Genomic DNA, 17,982 nt, shown 5'->3' with positions numbered 1-17,982 from the left:
GCCACCTCTGAGGTAGTATTAGAAGGCAGCATAAACACTCAGGCTTAAAGCCTGAAACAGCGCATAAGATCAGCTTTTTATTAAAACATGTTAGCAAAGCTCACGGGCACAAAAATAAAGCAGAAAGAAACTGTATCACTAGTCTCTATTCAGCTCTACAGACAGCCCAAAATGAAGCGTATAACCACGGACTGGGGCCCATACTAGATTATTATTCAGTTCATCCCCTTGCCAGTATTAGGGATGCTTCACAAATCATATTCCAGTGTTTTGCTTAGTACAGCTTACATTGATCCATAACCCTGCAAAGTTCAGTTCCTCTGTTTTTACTGTTCTCTCTTCATATTTTCAATCCACTTCCTCAAAACCATCAAACTCCTTGTGCCAGTGGTTTCCACTTCCCTTCCAAAGCCAATAATCTTTCTGGCTAAAGCATCACACCCTAGTCTCATTAACTATTTTTATGAAGCACATTGGCCCCATTCATTTCTGTCCAATGGACATAGAAACATTAAGAGAGCCTACAACCTGTGTGTGCTTTTAACTATGCACAGTACAACCCATTCAATTTACCCAGTAGAACCTCACACTGTACTAGAATACTTTCTCTTCTCAATTGTATCAAAACCCATTAAAAATGTATTACAAATGCCAGCTTTGGACCAAATCATATTTCCTCTTTCACAGAGAATGAAAGGTCAGATGAATTGTTCAACTTCAACAAGGTCAGAAATCCATGAAAAAAGATGTGAGTAGCTAACTTGCTTGCTACCTCAGTAGACAAATATATACACTGGATTTAACTTACTCCTACCTGGAGTTCACCAGAACACTATTGCAGATTACTTTAAGATTAGTCACCCCTCACTGGGTTCAGTGTTGTACTGAATGAGACTAAAGATCCTGGACATAATTCACTATTTCTGCTATTCATATAGGTACTATATTCCATTAAAATGGCTGCCCTCAAGCACAATAATAACCATAATTCTTGCACAACAAATGTGCATCTGGTTAAACAAGCAAAAAATTCACCTCTACAAGTCTCACAATGGTGCAATTTGTCCCAGTCATCTTTAACTGATCCTTTCTCTTTAGACGTAGTGCTGTTTTCCATAGACGAGATGACTAAATGAAAGATAAACTGAAAAGCGAAACTTGTAATGGCTAGCAATGCATATATCTTCATTCAATTTCCAAGCACCCACTGAAGAATGACATTCATGAAACTAGTTGCTTAGCCTAATGGATATAATTTCAAAAACCTTCCTCTCAAAAGTTGCCATATGTAAACTGCCATACAGCTTTAGGGATAAGGACTACAGGAAATTAGTGCTGGCTGTTTATGGGTACTGATTCCATTACTATACCCAAGATCTAAATATATATTTAATGAATTGAAATGCATCCTGTCATGTTTAAAAGATCAAAACTCAACTCTTTTTTTTACATATTTTTCTTTTAAATACGAATCTAGTCTCAAAATAACACTGGTTTACTGTTTTTTCCATCAGTGTTTACACTTCAAACAGAACTATTTTCAAGCATAAATATAGGAGATGAGCTTCTTCATACCATTCCTATATTATAGAATATTTATGCAAAGTATTTTCAGTCCTTTGAGACAAACAGCAGTAGTATCTAAAGTGTCCTCAAGTGCCCACAATGCAGGCAGTGGCAATTAACCTTCCTGCAAGTGTCAAAGTGTACTGAAGAAAGAAATCAAACAAGAGCGGAATCTCTGACAAGTTCAGTTAAGTAATTGAAATTAGGAACCATTACAGAGGTAATTTCTTTTCTATAAACAGAAGCATTTCCGAGATATTATTTATTATGATATTCATCAAGTAGTACATGAAATCTTTGATGATCATTTGAAACATTTTAAAAAAATATTTTCCCTTTTTGCAAAGGCACATGCAATGAGAGTAACATTCAGTGAAGAGAATTTCTGAAGTTTCTTTCTGAAATACTATTTCAGAAATGTTTTAACATTTTCCTTTTTCTGTGGTTCTCATGCTTCCCCACCTTCACCTTAAAAAGTTAATCACAGTTCATTGCATTGTGAGGTACTCAGAAATTACTTGTGATAAATGAATGCATGACATCAGATTGCCCCATCAACAAGAGAGCAAAATTACTTTTACTCACAAAACTTAACCTGAACACATACCACATGAGAACATTAACCAGAACACAGTATATTTTTCTTACCTGGTCTTGAAGGAATTAAGGTTCAGCCTTTGATCTGAAAAAGTTGGTTTTGGCTTAACTGCAGCATTTGTACAAATTAATAGAAACATCAAATATATCCATACAGGAATAACTTCTCCCATTGATTTCTTTTTAATCACAAGAGATATCATCGAGCTTTGGATTTGAAATATTTTAAAAGCATATTCCCAAACTCTTTAAAAAGTTTGCAATCTGCTTCTTTTCAACCACTAACCAAGAGAAGTAATTCCCTTATAAATTTATGAATAAGGGAATTACACTGTGTGTAATTCCAATCTTCTCAGTCACAGTTGGTTTTTTCCTCTAGCCGTAGGAATACTCGGACTTGAAATAGGGAAAGGACCCATGGAGACCACCACCAAGTCTGAAATCCTGTTAAACAGCTAACAATACCAAAACTAACAGACCCTGACAGAATAAGCTCATAAAAAGAAAAGACCAGGGACTAAGCTGTGGAGCACTTTAACTGCCTTTATACATAGAGTTCCCTGTACTCTCAGATGACTGACAGAAAAAGTTCTCATTTTCAAGATGCTCTAGTCAGTAAAGAGAGAGGGATTTAATATCTCACAGTTCAAAATTCCTTTTGTTTCAACTTAATTTTCAAGAAAACCAAGACAGAGGTTGATATTCTACATTTTCTGCTGCTATAAGAAAAAAACCCCAAAACAAAACAAAAATCTCAGGAAAACACAGGACACATTTTCATCATTTAAATGTAGACACAAAGCCACATTGCAACAACATAACAAACCACAACTTAGTATTATTTCTACAGATTCACTCTTCTTTTTTTCACCTTTATGAAAAGGAGAAGGGCTGCAGTGCCCAGTAGGATTCAATGTGGTGGATCTTTTACACATGTACTCTTAAAATAGAGGGGAAAATCAGTTTAACCACCAGGTAGAATATATGCAAAGTCCCATCTGGACGGCAGTCGTTTCACAGCAAGCGACACCGCTTGTACAGTCCTGTCTCAGGAATCTTTTTATTATGTTCAATGTGTTTCACAGGTAACAAGGAAATGAGGACAGATAAAAGGGTATGTCATTTCTTCCCAGTTGGTGCAGGTAGATGATCTCGAGCAAAATTGCAGAACATACCCATGGCATACACTGAGCAAAGATAGTGCTTATTTGGTATGGTGCTCTAAGCCACCTGACTGAACAGAGCAAGTTCCCAAGAATCTGTTAATGGAAATTTATCCCGTCTATCTAGATATTGCATATTTTTAACATATAATCATCATGAAGTGATTCTTATGTCATAAAAAGTCCCAAAATAAAACAAGTGTCTGAACAAGTGTCCTGTAACTGCCTGAAATCCCACATTCCCCTGCCAAACCCATCTCTCTACATGGACAACAAATGACTCAGGATTGCTGTAGAAGTGTTTCCATCTGCTTTTTGCAGAGCATTCAAGAAGTTGTTTCTAGCTGTTCTTGTTGCTGCCACAGGCAAAACAAAAAATAAGTAAGGATTTTATCTCCAAAGGAAATTTTTCGTAAAAACTTCAAGGAACAGACAGCGCAGAGAGGATTGGCTCTAGAACAGCTGTTTCTCAAGGCCTCACCTTGTAAGCACTCAATGTTCTAATTGTCAGGTTGTTTTGGATTATGCATTACTTAACAGATCTGTGACATAGACAGTATGAACTGCTACTACGAATGGTTGTGAACAACCATTCCATGTTTTTTAGCTGATTGTTGTATAACTTCACTTCCTTAAAAAGAACTTAATGGATGAGCCCACCCAGGTGCCAGAGAATCCCATTTGCATCAGAAAATGGTACTCAGATCTGCCCTTAGATAAGATCTTCATTATTACTTTATGGTTATATTCAGATTTATTTGCATAACACATCCATTCAATAATAGAATTGCATCTTGCAAACTTCCCTACCAACATCCGTACTGGTTCTAGCATAATTTAAAGCATGAAAAAGAGGGGAGTTCCTGGGAAGCCGCCAGCAATAATGTCCTCCTGCACTTTAAGCAAACAGTTTGTTTCCTCCACAGGAGGCAGATCAATACTCAAGAAACAAAAACAAAATCAAGAAAAGCTAAAAGCTTAGTCATGTAAATCAGGGGGGAAGAAAAGTGAAAGAAAGCTCCTCATTGGCATTCTACAACTTCTGCAGACCCCCATGGCCCATTAGCTAATTTCTGTTAAAACACAGAGCTCTGGAATGATAAATGCCAGTGGCACATTTCTAAAGGTTTGTGGTTACTGAAATAAACATGTCCCTGTTCCCAGGACACCAAGAGACAGAAAATTAACCAGAGGTTAACTGGGTCATTAGCTATAGCACAATATAGGTCACTGCAGATTTAATTTAGTTTGTATTCGGCTAAAGAATCAAATACAGCAACCAGTTCTCACAGCAGGAAAGCACGTAACTTATCAGTGTGCTGATGTATCTTAGATACCAGGGCACCATGTCGGTCATGCTTCATACCACTTTTAACTGATGTCACATTATTTTGATGAATCGAAAAACAGCGTCTACACACACATGCATACAACTTAAATGGTTCTGAATCTAAGTATTCAAATACATGCACAAATACTGAATATTAAACATGAAAGATTTTCCTCCAAAACAGGATTGGCAAGAAAGTAGTCAAGACACAAGCTTAAAAAAAAATCATGTGGGTTAAGAAAAAACCCAAAACATTAGGTTTTAATGAGTTTGATCAGCACCTAAATAACATGTATATGTATTCTTTCTCAATACAGTCTCTTATGAACAACATAGCCCAAATGCTGCAAGAACTGGCAATACAAAATAAACATTTAGAATCTGTTTGTACCCTACAGATAGGCATCAGTCTGCATTAAAGAAGAAGATTTTGAAAGACTGCATGAATTATCAAGAATCCTGTATAATGTATTTCAAACCAGTGGGGTCAATTTACTTTTCTAAAGTAGATTGGTCTTAAGGCCTTGAAACAGGATTAGATAGAATAAAACAATAAACAGATTTAAGCAAGCACTTCAAGACCTTTAATTCTCTGCAGTGAATTGTTTATTACAAGTGTGTAACTCTGCTAGAATTCAGAGACATCTAGCACCTACATTAGCAACATATAAACCTAACACTTTTCTTCACTTCATGCAGAGCTACAGAAATGTGGCTGATGAGCTCTCTTGCCAAAACTTGCATCAAGATCAGAATTGAAAAAAACAAAAATCAGTGTTCAACAAAACTCCATTCTATAATACTATTCATAATCACATGAACATACAATTTCTGCAGCACAGGGCTTCTAGAGCAGATGATGTAAAACATAATACCATTTAGATATCAGCAGAACCACCAAGAAAATCATCCCCTGTGGAATCCTTTGAACCCCTCAGGGAAATCCCCAGGGCCTTGCCCTGGAAGAATATACCATAGTCTCCACCTAGGCTGAAAGAAAAGACTTCCCCATGGAACCTTGCAACACTATGATTCACCCCAGTTTACGTTCCCCATACGTTCCTAAGTCTCGGGGTTTCTTCTTTCCTGTTTCCTCATTGGTTGTGGTACGCCTGGTGGCCAATGCCCTTTGCCCTGCCCTTTGTGCTGCCCCCATGCCCTCAGATCATCGGCCGCTGACCCCTACTTAACCTTGTGCACAACACACAGCCAGATCTTTTGTCCCTGATTCCCTTCAGGTGTGCTGGAATACACCTTTGGAATAACCTGGAACTTATCATACAAAAGGCCCTTCTGCCTGTCTTTGCCAAGCTAGCTGTGGTGAGTGTGGTGTGTGGACTTGACTGCTTTGTCTGAATGCCTACCCAAGCAGCTTTTCCACAGGTGATGCTTATTGGGATATAGGTTCCACCATCTAAATCCCTGTGCTGCTACAATCCCCTAATACAATACAGTTTCCACTCCATATGCTTTAGTGTCATTGTTTGGAATTTGTTCTCCCCCCATCCTCCAAGAGATGATGTGGAATGTTCAGTAACATTTAAAATTTATAGTCAGCTAAATGTTATTACACTCCTGAGACATCTTTTTACAATACAGTAGTAAATCAACCCATAAAAGGTTTCCTGGGAAAGTTTATTAAGTGCCTCAGCTCTATGACTACTAAGAGTCAAAGAAACCCTTACCATATTCCAGCTTAACACAATAACCTTCACAATATACCAAACATATTTAGAGGTCATCAGATAAGCAATTCTAAATGCTACTGCTCTGAATACAAAGTTCACATGGGACTTAGAATATAGTTTTAAATTACAACTCTTACTGCTTTTTTAAAACTACGTCACAGAGAATCATTAAGTGTTTTCTTTCATTGGAAATGTTATCTTCCAGCCTGCCATTTTTCTAACAATTTCCTCTCTTTTCCAGCTGTTTGTTTTTCCAAAACAATCTTATTCTAATCATAATTATGCACATATCTTCAAGTTAGTTCCCTTCTCTTCATATCACCTTACTGATCCATACTCAACAGAGAGCTCAAAACTGCAAACTACCACCCAGAAGAAAGCTTCAAGAATCTTTGTGAAACGTACAATCCAAACCTAAATTGTCAAAAGAGTAACTCAGGTTCAATTTAGTGAAAACATACATTTATAGGCAAAGAAATGCCATCAAGGGTTACTAATTGTAACATGTAAACCCAGTACAACTTGGAGAACTTGCTGAGCCATGGGGACTTCTCAGTATCATACCTCTTTACATCTGTATTCTTGTAACATGCTAAAGTGCCTATTATCAGCTCCAACAAGAGAGAAAACACTGAGCTTAACAGGTCTCTGTAACTGTCTTGAGAATAAGAATGCTGGATTAGGCCAGGGCATTAGTTATCTGCCGTAGCCCTTTACTTTACCCTTTACAGTGGCATCTTTACTTTTGACATTCTTCAACAGGTATTTTTTAAGTAGATCAATAAAGTACCTGCCAAGTTATTTTCCAATCTCTGCTGATACAAACAGGTACTCCATTGCGCAAAATATGTTTTCACCACCTTCAGAACATGCATGATAATATTGCTCATAAACCCACCCCAAAATAAGGTCTTGAAACCTTATTTTGCAACATCCTTGGCTTTTTTAATAAGGTAGAAATGGATAATAATGTGCCCCTCAACTATGTAAACATGAACAAAGCTAGGAAAGTGGTTACTGTGGCATGCTCTCTCTCATCTTTTCTGTCACTTAAAGAGACTAACTACTTTGAAATTGTCACACAAGGTTTTCTAAAGAAGGAAACAAAAATCAGTGTACTCAAGTAGAAGTCTGACAGATCAGAAGAATTTGCAGTGAAATGCATTGTACCTGAAGTGATTTTTAGCTCAGTCTTGCATTTTCTGCAACTTACGCACCATGAATAGGATTACTGAAATATCATTATTAAATCCTACTTTAGAAATAAAACAAGTTCCTATCTGCAGTAAATAACATCACCTTGGAATTCCATTTAAGGCTCCTATCACAAAGAATAGTTGACATCTTCTGCAGAAGTTTCCATTTGAAGTAAAATAACTTCTCTATTAGTGGTTTCTGCAGAATACATGCTAACAAAGGAAAGAAGATAACACCGAACAAGTATAACAGTTTTTTCTTTAGTGACAATATAATAGAAAAAGTAAACTTGGACTATTTCCTTCAGAACACAGTGTAACACTGGAAACACATTTAACCAAGAGGAATCAGGCACTCTTCCTAAGGCTACTGTAAATAGGAATAGAATCTGGGATCAAAGGTTCGAAGGAAGCTACTTCTGCAGCTAATGATCTTCCCTTCTGTGTCAGCAAAGTACAGAACGTGAATACAACAAACAATTTGAATACTGTTTTGCAGTATCAGGGTCTATTCTAGGTTATAAACTTTCTAGAGGTAGCAGAAGTTCACTGAAAGGTAAATTAATTTATAGAGGACATTATTTTTGCCTTTTCTTCCTCCCCTCAACTCCCCACAGATGATGACTCATTTCTTCTGATTGATTCCTCTACTGGAAACATTTCTTCAGCTTGTCAGAATAGTGAAGCACAGGATTACAAAATACTATTTTCTGGGAAGCTGACATATGTCCAAACATTTCATTTTAATTGACTTGAACTTAATAAGCTTAGTTTGCGTTGTGCAAAATAAATCAAAACTAGACAGTTCATTTTCTCACAGTGTATAAGAAAGGGATAGGAAATAGCTGAAATCAAGAGCATAAAAACTGGCATGTTGTGGTTGAGTGTTTTAAAATCCTGATCTGCTAATTGTGAGACTTTTCTCACCAGAAAATAAAAATTAAGACTGTGATCAAGAGTCAAATTAACTGAGTCACTGAGATAAATCCAGAGCAGACTTTTTTAAAAACAGAGACCAGAGGTTTGAAAGACATTTAATTGTCCTTATTCTATGATGCTTTCAAATTTTATTTCAGGTTTGATTTGGGGATTTTTTTTTAATTCAAAAGCACAACTGAAAAACTGTTTAATACTACACCACATAACTACGCTGCATACATTAGGATTAGTGATATATGTGCTACACACCAGTGCCAACAAGATATTTCAATTTTTGTTGCTACACACACATATCTACAAGGACAATCAGCATACTGGAAAATTCTGACCTTGGTTTAGGCGTGTTTTAAATCAAAACCACTTTGCAACAGTGGTTTCCAATGTATGTTAGGTGCTCAGCGCCAACCATCTTGCTCTTAGAGGCTGACTAAAGTGTATTTAGTAATGCAGAATAGCATCTAACTACACACTAGCTGATGAGGATGAAGCTGCTTAGCATACACAAACATGCAAATCAAGAGCTCAAATTTAGTGTCAGTAGCTTCTCTGATTCTGATATAAAACTTCCTAGCTACATAGTCTCCATTGAATTTTTTCACACATGTAATTAAAGCAAGGGACTAACTTAGCTTTATCCACCACAGTAGTCACAGAATATTTTTGATAGTTAAAAGTTAAAATATATTAAGAATTGCTGGAAGTTTTAACATTTAATATAACTGTTCTTTTAATTGCTTCAATTGTAACATCTTCATTCTTACAAAAACTGGCAAAAAATTTTTGAGGTATCTGAAAATTATTTTTGTAATTTTGAAACTTACTTGCTATCAAGGCTGTCTGGTTCTTTGCAAACTACAGCCATATTACAAGATAAAAGCAGGATGAACTCATAGGTTAGTTTTATTGTTTGATAGCACAGTAACTTCAGCTGTGCATTTAATGACATAAATAGCACTGGCTGAAATACAGTACTCAATCACACTTTAGAAACATTGGTGCAGAAGCTATAAAATATACTTAAATTGTTCTAGGTAATAAGCTACTTTAAATGCATCACATTGTTGAAGCTTTTATGATCTGTAGCTAGTGATGTTAGTACTCCAACGTGAAACTACAAATCCTTACTCTACTAGAGACAGAAAAAGTAAAAATCACAAGGATTATCTGAAACTAGATTAAGCCTCTCCCTAAAGGCCTTCCCTAAAGCCATGGTTAATGTATTCACCAATTAAACATGTAAGTTAGTATTACAGTTAGCCATCTGAAGGAAAAGGACTTAACAAGTGAACTAAAACTGTTAAAAACTAAAAGACAGTCTTAAAATTTTCAAGAAGATTACAAGAAGAGCAAATTGAAACTACACCACTTTTCTAGAGTGAAGTGCTGGACTACTTGCCTAACAAAAGCAGGACAAATTCCAATTCAACAGCAGTGCCCGAAAGAAAGGAAGACACCAACACACATATTAAGTATGTAAACCAGTCTCCAGATATTTTTATAGAGGTGAAAATGAATCCTTTTGCTCAGAGAGGAATATTTTTGTCTTGCCATATAACAATTTCCAAAAGAATATTTACATTTTTCTACAATCTGTAATTTTCTCATTTACCATTTCTCAGGGCCCAAAGATCTTTTACTGTACACAGGATGTCTGCATATGTTTAATGATCATTTTACCAAACAAATGTCACAGACTGAATTTAAAAATCAATTAATATTGCTGATATTGCTAATTTAACACTATTAAGGTCATACTGTGAACAGCTACAGAACCTACAGGGTCTTGTACTGTATCTAGAGTCCTCTGGTTGCAAGTCTGCTCTCCAGCAGACAGATAACTGCAAGAAGATAACTCATGCAGATATCACAAGCAAGGTAATTTAACAAAATTTTTAATGATTGCTTTGATCTTACAGTTAGACTATCAAACAAGTGTGACTAAAGACAGGTCATTAGATAGAGATTTGAATGTACTAGTTAGAACTCATTTATCTACTCTTACAGATGCCTCCACGTTCATCAGTGTGCTAGGATCTGGAACAGTTGGAAGACCCCAACTGGACCACAGACACCATTGCATCAAAATACTGCTAGCTATCCAACAAGAGATGAAGATTTACCCAGTGAATTAGAAGGCAGAAGACACGTTGCAGTGTTGTCTTTGATGGCAATCATACTCTCTCACACTTCCATACGCACAACTAAGTTACATTTTGTAAAGTATTTTGTCTCTGCACATATTATCTATGAAAAAAAGATTTCTAAGGGCAGAAACATACAATTTTTTCTCTAAACCAGTCAAGTCTTCCACACTGACTATTTCTCCCTCCGATAAAGAATGGATGATATAAAGGAGTCCAGTCATTTAGGAAGTCCTTTAGTGGTGCTGTACTGTAATACATGGGAAAATAAAAAATTAGGTACTAGTCTTCTTATCATGTGCCTACCAAGTATCTGTCATTGGAGAAGTATTGAAACTTTAGTTCTTAGGGTTTTGATACCTTAACTTTCCGTAGAAGCAAGCTGCAATTTCCCAGACTGTGTATTTCAGTCACAGAAGTAAAACATCTGAGTTTAGTATCCTTATATTAAAATTATAAAAACAGAGCAAAACCCCACCCTAAAACGCACTCCTGTCCTTTTTGACTTGTGTTCTTTCTGCCCACTGAAAGGCAGAAACTCTGGGTTAACATGCAGGTAATTGCAAACAAAGATGCATAAAGAACTTCACATTGTTAACACTTTAGCCACAAAGGCAGAATCCAGAAGACAAATAATAAATCTATAAGCAAATCTAAGAACATCTATATAACAGGTCAATTGACCAGGACTTTCAGATACCAAAAACCCATAACATATTTTCCTTATTCAGTTTCCACACTGAAAATAACATCAGCTTCTGACATAACTCAGCATCTTTTAGATGCACAATCTTCCTTTCCCAAATACTACTCAAAAATCACAAGTTCTTATATACAGCGATTTAATCTATTAAGTTGGAGAGTTATAGTTAATGCCTCAATTACGGAGATTATCAGAACTGTCAGATCATAGTGGAACTACACTCTTTACAGGGCTTCCTACCTCAGGGATCAGTAATTTCAGTGTTTCACAATGACTGCTGCCTAAAATCTTCAAATAAGACAGGCAATTCAATTGCTTTCCTTTCAGGAGCTTGAAATAAGGTGCTGCCCATTTCTAAATGGAATAAGTCTTTCAGAAGCGATGAAATTTCATCTAATATTTATGTCATTTCGTGATACATAAGATCATTCATGTCTTACATATTGATATTTACAGTTGCTTACCCATCAACACAAAGTTGCAACCTTCATTTTAGAATACTATATACAGGTTAGCAACAAGTAATGGCCTGATAGATTAACTTTATTTTGACACTCTCTCCCAACAATCCATTAAATATGGCTAATCAGTACTAGTGATCACTCATCAGAACCTTTATTTCAGTTCCACAAACTGCTTAAACTCACTGAACTTAGAGTTGCTATTCTAATTTTACTGTGAAAGATGAACTAATGCTAGAAAACACACACAGAAATACAAAATAACAGAGAAAAACTAGAATAACATTTTTATAGAATTCAGAAATATTACACATCCATTTTCTTCCTATAGAGGTCAGCCACTAATTAGCTGAAATCCTCCTTTACTGAACTTGTACTATCATTTCAAAATTTCTTTCCACACACCATTTGAGAGAAGGGTGAGGAAGGGTGGTAGGGAGAGGCAGTGGAGAAGTAGTTAACCAGCAACAAACTTCATGGAAAAATTCGGACAATTTCTAAAAGGTAAACAAAAATCCAAGTGTATAAGAAATTCATATAAATGGGAAGTGGGTGGCAACAGGAAAACAAAAACAAAAAAAATCCAACAACAACAAAAACCCATACACACAAAGTACCCAAACAAACAAACAAAAAAAGACAAAGTAAATCCGTAATTAAGCCTGTCAGGTTTTAAATTAATCATGATTTTACTAGATTAAACCCAAGATATTCTCAAAAACATGAGCATGCTGGAACATCCATTTTATGACACAGATGCTGCACCTCTGCATGCTTTAACAGCCATACATGACTTTAAAAGAAACCAACAACAGCCAAAAAAAAAAAAAAAAAAAAAGTCCTACAGCCACATTTATGCCTGGTGCCTTGCAGGGCTGTTAAACAGCCCAGCACAGGGCTAGAAATCAGAAGTTTTTAGTACAGGACGTTATTTGCCACTGTCTCACAGACTGACCTTGGGCAAGTCATTTCCCTCGCATCTCAGCTCCCCACCTGACAGTCCGTCCCCGGCTCCCCACTTAGCGCCGAGGACCCAAAGCCGGTAATTAGTCACTACAAGCGGCTCTGCATCGATGAAGCTAGAATAAAGGGAAAGGGGGAGCGGGGGTTCCCCTCACCTACAGGTGACAAAAATTCCCCCCGCATTGATTCCGTCTCCCACCCGGGGCAGAACCCCCCCCAGCCTTTCCCGGTTTCCCCAGCGCGCCGGCTAGAGCGGAGGAGGCGGCAGCTCCGGCTCCCGGCCCCGAGCGCGGGCGGCAGCCGCGCCCTCCGGGCCTCGAGCGCCCTCCGGGCCTCCCGCCCCACCGCCGGAGCAGCCCCAGGGGCCCGGGCCGGCTGTGCGTGGATGCGGCACCACTCGCAGCCTCCCCAGGCGGACACTCACAGGTGCTGGAGCCGTGAGAGGCGACCAACGTTCCGCAGCGGAGGTGGTCTCGACCCCCCGGCGGGAGGCGAGCGAGCTGAGCTGCGGGCTCTGCGCCCCCGCCGCGGAGCCGCCACTGCGGCGCACCCGCCCGCCCTTTCCCGCGTCGCTGGCCAATGCGGACCGCGCCAGGAGCCGGCTCGAACCATCTGTTGCAAGGCACCTCCCACAGCCCCTTGCCGGGGGCTCCCGCCCGAGCGCAGCCAAGAGGGGGAAGCCTGCAGGGAGCCCGCGGCCCCTGCAAGGAGCTCTCCCCGCCGTGCATCTCGAGGGCTGGGGCTGAGCTCCGCCTCCTTGTCCCTCCCAAGAATCGCCCCATCCCAGGGCTGCTGCTTCTCCCTCGGCGTTGGGCTGCCCTCACAGCGCGCTCGGCGCCCGCTCGGACAGCCGCCTCAGGAGTGCCAGGTGGGGCAGCGAGAGGGACGGGGATGCCAGGGAACAGGAGCTGCATTGGGACTGAACCTCCTCAGGTGTGCAGGCGATAAAGTCCTGACCTGATAAAAATTTTGCACTTCCCACCTAATAACCGGAATTCTCCACATGGAATGTTGCACGGAGAAATGTGTCTCATCCTGCTTCAGTGCGAGAAACAGGGCTAAATTGGACTTAGACGACTCTTGTGAGCAAGCTCTCCCAAAAGAGCCAAGTCTCTTTCACTATTTAACGAGTTTGCGTTTTAGCCGTTCACGTTCCCAGTCAGGAGGGTTTTCCCACAAACATAAGGACAGTCTATGTGCACAGTCCTTTATTTTGGGTCTCCACCCCAGGCAACAGTAGTTGAGATACTTATAGCGCAGGTGTAAAATTTCACGAAAGCAGAGCGATAGTTCCTGTGTTACTCCTCTTTTTGTGTTAACAATTTCCTTGTTACAGACCTCTGTGATTATGCTTTTTAACCAGGTGCCTATGTTTCCTATCGATTCTGCAGAGAAAGTCCAGGGACTAAGACACTAACTTTGTTCCAACAGGTTCTAGAGTAATATGTTCAGGAAGTCATGTCAAGAAAAAGATGCAAATTTATCTCAACTTTCAATAACTTAAAGTTGAGAAAATAATCTTGAGGTTCATGCTGTGTAAAGGAAAAAACATTTTGTGCATTTCTTTAATGGGCTAACAGAAGTTCTATTTTGGCTTTTTTTCCCCCATTTTTTGAAACTGTCTGTTTCTTATATCTCACCAGAACAGTGTCAAATTACGGATTTAAAACCAAAGTATGGACCAGACACAATTTGAGAACTTGAGGATTTGACGTATAGACAATTTTATGGTGGACTCAATGTCAAAGGGTCAAATAAGATGGATAATCTTGCAATTAAATTAATCATAGGCCCTTTTATTATTAAAAAAATATTTCTGGAAGCCAACCAGTTGTATTTTATACTAATGCTGTTATGACATGGCTTGTAAAAGGTTCAGTATGTTACTCCAAATAGACACTTTCAAATATGGGAACTATTTCTTGCCCACAAAGTTATATCTTTGCATTAAAGGGGCTCAGCATAGCTGAGCTTTATTTTATTATTACAAAAACACTCTAATAAGTACACAAAATTAAGTGACTGTAATCTTTCTTGTGAGACTCCAAATGGATGAAATTTTGTCCTCAATATGCATGCTTAATGCCTCTAAATCTGAAAGGATGATTTGTCATTACAAGATATTTTTAAGGAATGATTTCTATATAGTTATAATTACCAGAATGATAAATTGGCTAGTGAATCTTCCATTAATTTTACAAAGCTGTTCTCAAGCCTAAGTTATTTCTATATATGTTCTAATCAAGATTGATCATAATAATTTTGTGAGATATTATATCTAACATTAATGGAAGGTTTTGTCTTACTACTTCAAGAATGTTACTATTGATTTATTAATATATAGAAATTCCTTCTAACAGCTTAAATAAATTGATCTAGACAAAGACATGCATGAAAAATTACATATTCATGCTGTCATCATATATGAAAGACAAAGGATGGTTGGAAATAAAACTACATATATAGGCACACATCTGACCTCTGAAACAGTGAAAATACAAATAACTTGTTCAATTGTACAAGAAATCTTGGCAAAGTCTAAAAGTATAGGCAGGTAAGTCTGTCTCAGTCCATTGTTATAATAAACAATGCTGTTAAATATAAAACCTTATGTCTCAAGTCTCAAAGTAATATTTCTCTTAAGTGATTTAATTTTAAAAATTACTAGAGCAAAAACAGTTGCACACATTTTTAAAATATGTATTCTTCTTGCTAATTACTCTTTTATTACTTTTTGTATATATTAACAATATGACAAATTCTGCATCATACACCATGAATGTGTGTCATGGATATTAATAGGGCAAGGTCAATTTAGGGTTTTTCTTCTGTATTTTTACTTGCCTCTACCTTGGAATGTGACCTTGGGCAGTTTGCTGAACTTGCCTGTGAATTGTTTTTTCATCTGTGAGATCTGCGATAGTCATACTTGAAGAAGAGCACTTTATCAGTAATGGTATTTTGTGAATTTATTTATCTATAAAAAATTAGCTAGTAAATAATGTCTTTGAATATAGGCATCCAGTCCTTGTGCACCATAACATGTGGCAATATGTGCTGCAGCCCAGAAAGCCAGCTCTATCCCAGGCTGCACCAAAAGCTGGGTAACCAGCAGGTCAAGGGATGTGATTCTTCTCCTCCACTGTTCCTATGGGATTCCACCTGCATCCAGCTCTGAGACTCCCAACACAAGGAGAGTGTGGACCTGCTGAAGTCCCTCTGGAGACAGACTGGGAGAACTAGAGGTGTTCATCCTGGAGATGGGAAGGTTCCAGGGAGATTTTAGTGACCCTTCCACTGCTTAAAGGGCTCCGAGAGCTGGAGAGTGATTTTGGACAACAGGCTGGAGTAACAGGATATGGGGTAATGGCTTTCCACTGACAGAGGGCAGGGTTAGATCCATATTAGGAAGAAATTTTTTCCCTCTGGGGGAGGTGAGGCACTGGCACAGGTTATCCTGAGAAGCTGTGGATATCCCATCCCTGGAAGTGTTCAAGGTCTGGCTGGATGAGGATTTCAAGCAACCTGGAAGATGTCTTTGTCCATGTCAGAGGGGCTGTAACTAAATGATCTGTAAAATACCTTCCAACACAAACCATTCCATCATTCTAGAATAACAGCATTTTCTCCTGTTTCATTCTAAGCAGCTGATATTTGGCCATCTATAGAGTGTAAAATAAGGTTTAGAACCTAGGCAGTGTGTTTTGTCAAATATAGCAAACATCTTAAAATCATCAAAGGTCCTTTGTGAAAGTCATTTAGAGAATAAGCCTTTCTTTCATTGGTTAAGCAGTGCATTAATATTGCATGCAGAGGTAAAGCTGCTAGCAATTATAGTTCAGGAGGCCAAAGATGGAGAATGAACAAGTTTCTGCAGAATTTGTGATGAAAAATGCTGTATCCCTGAAAAACTTGGTTTTCTTAATGAAACATTATTATGGTGCCTAAGCATGGGAGTTCAATGACATGAGGATCCGGTACTGCCAAGAAAACGATTCAAAAACTATTTTGAGGTGTTTTCCATGTTCAGTAGGCGTTCATTAACACAATAAGTTCAGGAAACACCACCTCTTGCCATTCCCACACTCCAGTTTTGCCCTAAGAATTTTCTTTTTATGGTTGTGGGCACGTTGCATATAGTTATGCTGTAATTTTCTTTCCCCATCTTTTCTTTACACAAAGCTGAGTGAAATCTGATCTATTAGGGTAATGCTTTCAGCAGAGTTAAAAATATTGATATACATTAGCTGTTACAATCTTTTTTTTTAATCCCTAATGTCTTGAAGATCCATTAGCCTTAAATCAATCCAATAAATCTGATTGTTCTTGCCAACTTCCTTTTTCCAAATAAAGATATATCAATTTACATTAATAGCATCAGTAATTAAATACTAGTGTGAAGATAAAAGCAAATTCTAAGATCCAAATAGTGCAAACTTGGGCCATGGAATTAGATGCAGATCTTGAAGCAGGCTGTTCTCTGAAGTGAACCAGCTAAAACCATACAAGGGGAACTCAGCATGTGAGTGCAAAAACAAAGTTTGAATTTTAACCTACCTCCTCCTTTTCCTTTTTTTCTGTATGTTAAGTTCCCAGTGGAAAAAAAAATCAACCCAGGACTGGAGAAACTAATCAGAAACGTACCTTGGAGGCTTAGTCATAAAGAATTGCTTTGTTATAAAGACAAAACAGGTCTGTCATAATGTTGCCACTTTTTATACTGTCAAAAGCTAGGAATTTTTTTTTGTTTTGGTTATGTGCCAGTGATGACTCAGGAACTGTTATGAAAATTAATGTGCTATTTCAAATGTGGGCAGACCTAGCCTAGATTTAGACAGTGTAGCATATTTACCTAAACAAACAAATTCATCTCGGAAGGTGCAGAACTGAAACCAGATGAAAGGTCATTTAGCTGCTGAGACTAGTAAACAAGCAAAACCATGGAGGGGCAGTGCTAACCACTGAAAAGGCCAGCAGATGGTAAGTAGAATGTTAAGTTTCTACCCCACAGGGCCATGTCTTCTGCTGTCAAACAACTGTATCTGTAAGAGGAAGGGGAAAAACAGAAAAGTAACAATAGCAACAAGAGATACTAGAAGTACTTAAGGAAATAGCTGTCTAAAATTCAGCAGGTAAGATAGTTGTCCATTAGATTCCAAGATAAGTTTGTGTAAACATAGCTACCAAAACTGTGAGTTTTTGCATGTTCTTTGATAACTGTGGTAACTGGTAATT

At 38.1% G+C, this 17,982-nt stretch overlaps 1 protein-coding gene across 5 annotated transcripts in view; it reads right to left on the bottom strand.

Annotated features, from left to right (window-relative positions):
* Window positions 1–13,304, bottom strand: part of SULF2 (sulfatase 2) — a 78,350-nt gene extending 65,046 nt beyond the window's left edge. For 4 of the 5 annotated variants that reach the window (XM_064391504.1, XM_064391505.1, XM_064391507.1 and 1 more), the window contains exon 1: window positions 12,740–12,863. The gene's annotated coding sequence lies outside the window, so the exon portion shown is untranslated. Of the gene's footprint in view, window positions 1–12,739; window positions 12,864–13,171 lie in introns of those variants that run through there. The other variant, XM_064391509.1, reaches the window with a different exon arrangement.
* Between the last annotated feature and the right edge of the window lie 4,678 nt (window positions 13,305–17,982).

Source organism: Passer domesticus, chromosome 16 (genome assembly GCF_036417665.1).
Source record: "Passer domesticus isolate bPasDom1 chromosome 16, bPasDom1.hap1, whole genome shotgun sequence".
Lineage (NCBI taxonomy): Eukaryota > Metazoa > Chordata > Aves > Passeriformes > Passeridae > Passer > Passer domesticus.
Note: the sequence above shows the minus strand (reverse complement) of the source record. Positions and strands in the feature narration are given on the sequence as shown.